This window comes from Cenococcum geophilum, assembly GCF_001692895.1.
Source record: "Cenococcum geophilum 1.58 unplaced genomic scaffold K441scaffold_15, whole genome shotgun sequence".
In the NCBI taxonomy this organism is placed as follows: domain Eukaryota; kingdom Fungi; phylum Ascomycota; class Dothideomycetes; order Gloniales; family Gloniaceae; genus Cenococcum; species Cenococcum geophilum.
In genome coordinates, this window is record NW_027137573.1 from 2,644,912 (window position 1) to 2,652,619 (window position 7,708).

Sequence of the window (7,708 nt, forward strand, 5' to 3'; positions counted from 1 at the left end):
AAAAGACGAAAGGGACCGAAGAATACGTTAATATGTCTCCGATTTTGAGGGCAGTAATGGTAATACTAAGGATGACGTTAAATAAGGAGATTAGGGAGCTTCTAACTTCTACCTCGATATAGAACCCTATTTTAGTTATTACGACGACCCTAAGGTAGAGGTATTTTGGACCAAATTTGCAAAGGAACAGGAATAGAGACTACGGACTTATTTACTACTTTTCTTATTTCCTAGTTGTTGCCAGTGTCTAAATAAGGTTTTACGATATAGTAGATACGGTTGCTTGTAACTAATTGGGTTCTATTATATGACCTAAGCGAGCTCAGGAGGTCCATTAAATTCCACCTATAGATGTAGAGAGAGAAGGACAAGACGAATACAATTAATACCAAAAACCCCCCCACCGTAATCCCAACAACTACTATATAATTATCCTTATTAAGGACTAGTATAAGGGTGCTTTTATAGATATTACACTACTAAAATAAAAGTCTTAAAAACCTATAGCCCCTTTATTTACCCAACTTGGTTATAACTTTATTACTACTAGAATAGCAATATAGGAGGATAGGGTAGCGGATTTCGCTAGCAATTTGGCTTTATTTATTATAATTAATAGTAATATTATCTCGCAGATATCTGCTCGGAAGGAGGAGGATTAAATACTTAATAAGAATATAATATTATTAGCCTTACTAATTAAGAATATAGAAAAATAGAAAAGGGTAAAGACTAATATTAAGAAATGGGTAATGCTTCTAAATATATTATATAAGCTCGTAAATAAAGCTACTAGATATCTACGTAATATTTTACTTAAGCCATATAAGGAGACAAGTCCATTATCTAGAGGTCTACGCTATTACTTTAATTATAATAATTTATTGCAGGCTTTTAAGGAGTATAATATTATCGTATTATATACTAGGAATATTATAAAGTGTAACCGACTACCGGTATCAGTACCCTGCCAAAACAGTACGCTGCATTAGGAAAATTTTTTTTGGGCATGTTGTCGCAAGCGAAAATCAGGGTCTGCAAAACCTGCGTAAGTCGCGATTTTGGCGATTTGCGGCGATTTGCGGCGATTTGCTACAAACTCGCAGCTACTTATAAGTAGCTTGTGCAAATTACTATAAATACACAGCTACTTATAAGTAGCCTGTACAAATTGCTATAAACACGCAGCTACTTATAAGTAGCCTATGCAAATTGCTACAAACACGTAGCTACTTATAAGTAGCCTGTGCGAATTGCTGCAAATTACCGCAAATTGCTAAAATCGTGACTTAAGCCAGTTAAGCAGACCTTAATTTTTAGCTATAATAAAAATACCACAAAACTGTATAAAGCTCTATATAAAGCTCTGTATAAAGCTCCGCACGAAGCTCTATATAAAGCTCTGCACGAAGCTTTATATAAAGCTTTATACGAAGCTCTACACGAAGCTTTACACGAAGCTCTGCACGAAGCTCTGCATAAAGCTCTGCACAAAGCCCTGCACAAAGCTCTGCACGAAGTTCTACACGAAGCTCTGCACGAAGCTCTGCACGAAGCTCTACACGAAGCTCTGCACGAAGCTTTACACGAAGTTCTACACAAAGCTCTACACGAAGCTCTACACAAAGCTCTACACGAAGCTCTACTAAGGCTCTGCACGAAGCTCTGCACGAAGCTCTGCACAAAGCTCTACTAAGGCTCTGCACGAGGCTCTGCACGAAGCTCTACACGAAGCTCTGCACGAAACTCTGCACGAAACTCTGCACGAAGCTCTACACGAAACTCTGCACGAAGCTCTACACGAAGCTTTGTATAAGGCTCTATACGAGGCTCTACACGAAGCTCTACACGAGGCTCTACACGAAGCTCTGCGTATAGAGGCTCTGCACGAGGCTCTACACAAGGCTCTGCACGAAGCTCTACACGAAGCTCTACACGAAGCTCTATATGAAGCTCTACGTACAGAGGCTCTGCACGAAGCTCTGCGTACGGAGGCTCTACACGAAGCTCTGTATTGGGTCCCCGCTATATTCCCAATAGCCTTAATACATGCCTCTGCTAAGTATACCCCTATATACACCTAGGTAGCCACCTTATTTTTTACCCTTCCTTCCTTATATCCTCCCTACCTAGGGAGGCACTAGAACGGTAGCTAGTAGATAACCGTTGCTAGAGTTAAACAATAACTGTTTAAATAACTAGCCAGCAAACACTATAAACGATCCAATTAATCGATTAAATTGAACTAAAGCCTTAATATTAGCCTATTACTAAATTAAATAGAATTAAGGCCTCCTAGGGAGGCACCTTAGACAACTACCGTTTAAATATATAGCTAGCGAACGGCTGTAAAGAATAATTTAAATTAATATAATTAATTAATTAATTAAATTAGGCAGAGCCTTTAATTGGGCTAACCTCTCCCCTAAATTATAGATAGGTAGGTATAGACAGTAGTACAGATAGGAGGCATAGATGGTAGGTATAGATAGTAGGTATAGATAGGTAGGTATAGGTAGGTAGGTATAGACGGACAAATAGATAGATAGATAGATAGGTAGGTAGATAGGCAGGCAGGTAAGTAGGTAAGTAAGTAAATAGGTAGGTAGGCAGGCAAGTAGGTAGGTAGGTAGGTAGGTAGGTAAGCAGGTAGGTAGGCAGGTAGGCAGGCAGGTAGGTAGGCAGGTAGGTACTAAGCTAATTGACAATTTAGAGCCTTTGCAAGAGGCTTTCCCCTTAACGCCTAAGCAGATAGCTCTACATTTTATATAGTTATAATATAAATATATTTATAAGTATATTATAGCAATATATAGGAATATATAATAATTTGGTTATTATATAATATAATTATAATTTATATAGTTATAGTTTATATAGTTCGTACGGTTTATACGGTTTGTACAATTTATACAGTTCGTATAGTTTATACAGTTTATATAGTTTATATAATTTACGCGCTATTTATTTATAAGGTAGCAAAATGCTAGTATAAGTTTTATAGTTTAGCATTTTACCGCAATTTGCTAGCAGATACTGTAAACTTGCTATGAAACGTACGGTTTATACAAATCGCTAACGACTATATACGATCGCCGCGATTGTACAGTTTGTACATTTTGCCGTAAACTGTAACAAACTGCGACAACCTGCCTAAAAAAAAAATCCTGATGCTGTCTCACTAGCGTACTACCCCGTCTCGACTGCGTATCACCCTGTTTTAGCTACGCATTAGTACCCCCCTTTATCTTATTACCTGCACCTTTTTTATATATTTATACTACTTGATTTCCATAGATTTACAATAAAGTTGCTCGTTTAATTCCATACACTGTAAAAGCTTATATAAAGAGTAAGTACTTAAAGAATCTATTTATAAGTATTAAGAAGTAGATTAAAGAATAACTTAATATAATATACTAGGATGCAGTTTAGAATTTAATTTCTAGTTATATTATATCCGACAATTAAATCTATATACTCTATATTTAACCTTTATTAACTTATAAGGGCCTTAAGCGAATATTACCTAAATAAGATTACAGCTTCCTAGGAGATAAAGTAGACGCGCTTATCCGCTTTATTTATAAGGAAGAAATATAATACTTTAGTACTAGTGTCTTATAGGCTGCGTTATAATCTAGTAGATATATTACCGTATTTAGAAGCTTATTATAAACGCCTCTATTATTAGTAGGTTAATAGGGACCTATTAGTGCATTAATTATAAAGAGTGCTAGTTTTAATCAACCGTTATAAACTAAAGTATTACTACCCTTATAGCTATTATTAATATCTAGCTTATAAACGGATATAACTAAGTCTTAAATATCTTAGCTTATATTAACCTAAGACTTATAGGTAAACTGGTCCCAGACTACATATACTACTCTATCGTACTTATCTTAGCAGCTAGATATTTAATATCCGTATACTCTAGATACACGGCTACCCGCTTAAAAACCGTCTAGTGTATATCCGTAAAACCTTTAACTTAACCTTCGGCATCCTAATAACTCCCTATAGCGCCTCTATTATTCTTAATAGCTTCTTAATATAGCTCCGCACTATCTTTATAATTCTCTACTACCTTAGTTTATATCTTAGAACAACCTAGGTATTAGTCCGTGGTATAGCCTTAAAGCTCCGCAGTAGAAGTCTAATAGTATTATTAGCTTAAATATAGGTGGCGCTAGTTTATAGCATAGTGTTTAATCTCCGCAGCGATCTTTATATACGGTTATTGCGAATTAACGTGGCTTTATTAATAATCCTACTAGCAATAGTCTATTATTAGCAGCAATCTATAGTAATTTAGTGTTAACGGCAACGGCAAACTGCCGCATTATAGCACCCTTTACAGTAACTTAGCAGTAGGATACTAGAAGGGAATTAGCCTATATAGCAGGTATAGACGGATATTTATAGGGTTATTATAGTGGTTTAGTAGCTTATTTATTAACCTAAGCTTATCGCTTATAGCGGCTTTTAAACGGTTTATCTAATTAATTGTATATTAGTGCCTAATAACTATATACTTTGCTTAGTAGCTTACTAGTATAATTAGAAAGCTTATCCTAATACGTAAACTTACGGACTAATATATTAGCCACTATAGAGTTAGCTCCCTTATAGCCGGCAGAAATTAACTAAAGGTAAATCTAGTACTTCCCGCCGCTCTACTTAAGTAAGAAGTACTACCTCTACTTATATAGCTAGTGCCAATACAACTTTAAGCTAGTCTCTTTAGCTAATCCTCCCCTCTAGTACTATACTAGCTAGCAGTATAACCTTAAAAAAGACGCAGAGACGTCTATTTGCTAATATTAGTAGCAATATAAGTATAAATAGGCTGTAGCTAAAGCGCTGGATATTAGAGCTTATAACGCAGCATTAGGTCTTAGCCCTTAAAGTAATCCGGATATTAAAGCCTATAACGCAGTATTAAATCCAGATCCTTAAGGCAGTTTAAGTATTAGAGCTTATAGTATAACACTAAGTCTTAACTTTTAGATAAGCCTAAGGTTTAATATTTACAATATAGCACTAGATCTCTAATTACGAAAAATTTTAAAGTTTAAGATCTATACTATAGCACTAGTTTCTAGGTAGTAGGAAATCCGGAAATTCAGAATTCGCAACGCAGTATTAGATTTCCACTCCTCTTAAATCCTAAGGCTTATGATTTAAGTTATAATACTAGATCTCCGCTCCTATGAAACTTTAAGGCTTAGGGTTTATAGGCTAATACTTAATATCCGCCCTCTAAATTGGGCGTAGTTTAGAATTTATGTGCTAATACTTAATCTCCAATTTCTAAATTAGGTGCGGCTTAGAATTTATAGTTTAATATTCAATCTCCACTCTTTAAACTAAGCGCAGCTTAGAACCTACAGCCTAGTACTTAATCTTCGCCCTCGGTTTTAGATATAACGCAGCTTTAACAGGTTAATATTTAATATTTCTTAGCATTTTACTTATTTATTAACTTAACTAAGACTAGGGTAGAGCTCTAATTAATATCTAGGTATTAAGTGTCAATCTCCATATACGTATTTAAATAGTCTATTAGATTCTTATTTAAAGAAATATTAAGGTTCGTATCTAAAGCTTCTATAAAGGCCTTTATTATTTTAAAATATTTTAAGGCCTTATAATCGGAAACTACCTAAATAGGCTTAGGGATCCTTTTTAACTATACTTACTAGTGCTAAAAACTAGAGATAATATCTAGCATTTCTTTATTATAAATTAGGTAGTTTAGCTTAGCATCTACTATGGTCTTTAAATAGTAAGTAATAGGGTGCTATTTTTATTTGCCTTCTTCTAGGAATAAACGCTAGCTATAATACTATCTAAGGGATTAGTTTTTAGTATTAAGGGCCGTTCTAGTTTAAAGTGGATGTTATAGCACTGACCTAACGCATACTGTTTCATACTGTCTCGTACTGTTTCCTACTGTTGGCTAGTCCACCACTAGTACCTTGGCGGCCGGCCCTACTATTTATATATAATACCCCCTTTCCACCTTCTTCTCCTCTTTATACTATAACGTAGTTATTTAGTCTACTTTATTACAGCACTATAATAGTTTATAGTATCTCTAATTGCACCCTATTGCGATCTTTATTTTTCCTAGTCTACTATCTCCGTTTTTCTAGTATAATCGCGACCCGGCGTGACCGATAATACTATACTATAGTCCTAGATAATCTTAGCACAGTTTTAGTATAGCCTTAGTATAGTCTTAGTAATCTTAGTATTATAGTCAGCCTTATAGATTCCGATTGCCTTACCTAGATCTTCTAGAATGGGCTACTATAATATAGACAACGTCCCGCTAACAAACCCTCGCGAAGCGCTCGCCTGCCTCCTTAACACCTCCTATACTAATATCTCCTAGGCGATTAGAAACGGTCCTAAATACCTAAAGGACCTTAATATGGCAGGAACCTTTTAGCAACTCTCTATATATATAGCCTTTTTAACTAGTATTAAAAGCGGCCTTTAAGCCGTTTATAGCGAAGGCTAAGCTATAAAGTCCTAACTTAAAAAAGCTTAATATAGAATTAACTCCCTTAAGATACTTAAACTATATATTAAATAATATAAATAGCAAGCCTTTATATATACCAAGACTATACAAAACCTAAGCTCTTAGATCACTATATTTACTAAGACTATTACCAACAAGAACCCTATTACTAGCTCCCCTTATTTAACTAAGTCCTATAGAAAAAAGCGTAAAGCAAAAGATCTAACCCTATTTAATGGCAAGGGATTACCAATTAAAAAGTAAGAAAAATTTAAAATATAGGAAATAAAAATCTAAGGTATTTTCTGGAGGGATATAAAGTGCTTTAAGACCCTAATAGACGAAATCCTTTATATATTAGATATGCTAATAAATAAGGCTTATAACTATATTAAATATAGCCTTAATACGCTACGCATATACCCGAATAACCTAAGTAAATAGACCTTTTCTAACCAAGAGTCTATGTTTATATATATAAGAGGACACTATAAGACCATAGATATAACCTAAGTGGCTAAAAATAAGTTAGATACCTTAAGCTAAGGTAAGCGTAACTACTAGTCCTAAAAAGTAAAGCTTAATAAGTTAATAATTAAAGCAAATAAGACCGAGGAATAAAAAGTGGATTTACTTAAAAAAAATATTTCCTCTAAAATAAAGGACCTGGCCCTTACCCTTAGCTATAAGATTAGCGATGCTAACTATAAAGGCTAGAGTAAGCAGATAGATGTGTTCGCTTATAACCTATAGAACTATACCTACTATATTAAGTTAAATACCGCTAAGCTAAGTGCCGCTAGCGGCTATTAACCTATATTACTATAGAATGACCTAATAAACCTAGACGCCGTTAAGTTTAGTAGCGGTAGTAATAGCCTCCCTAATAATATCTAAAGACATTATATAAATAATAGACTCTATATAGCGTGTGGTTAACCTAGCTACTAAAAAGATACTTATAACCCCTAGTAAAATCTAAATCCCCTTTTAATGCTACCGCGCTAACCCCCCTAGCTATAGCGGATTCTTTAATAGAGGGGATAGTAATTAAGGCGGTAACCGTAGACGAGAATATGGGTTCGGATACAGAAACCCACCCCTATAATTCCCTTCCCTAACGCAGCCCTAGCTAATAGTCCTATACGCGAATTACGGATAAGTACTTTATGT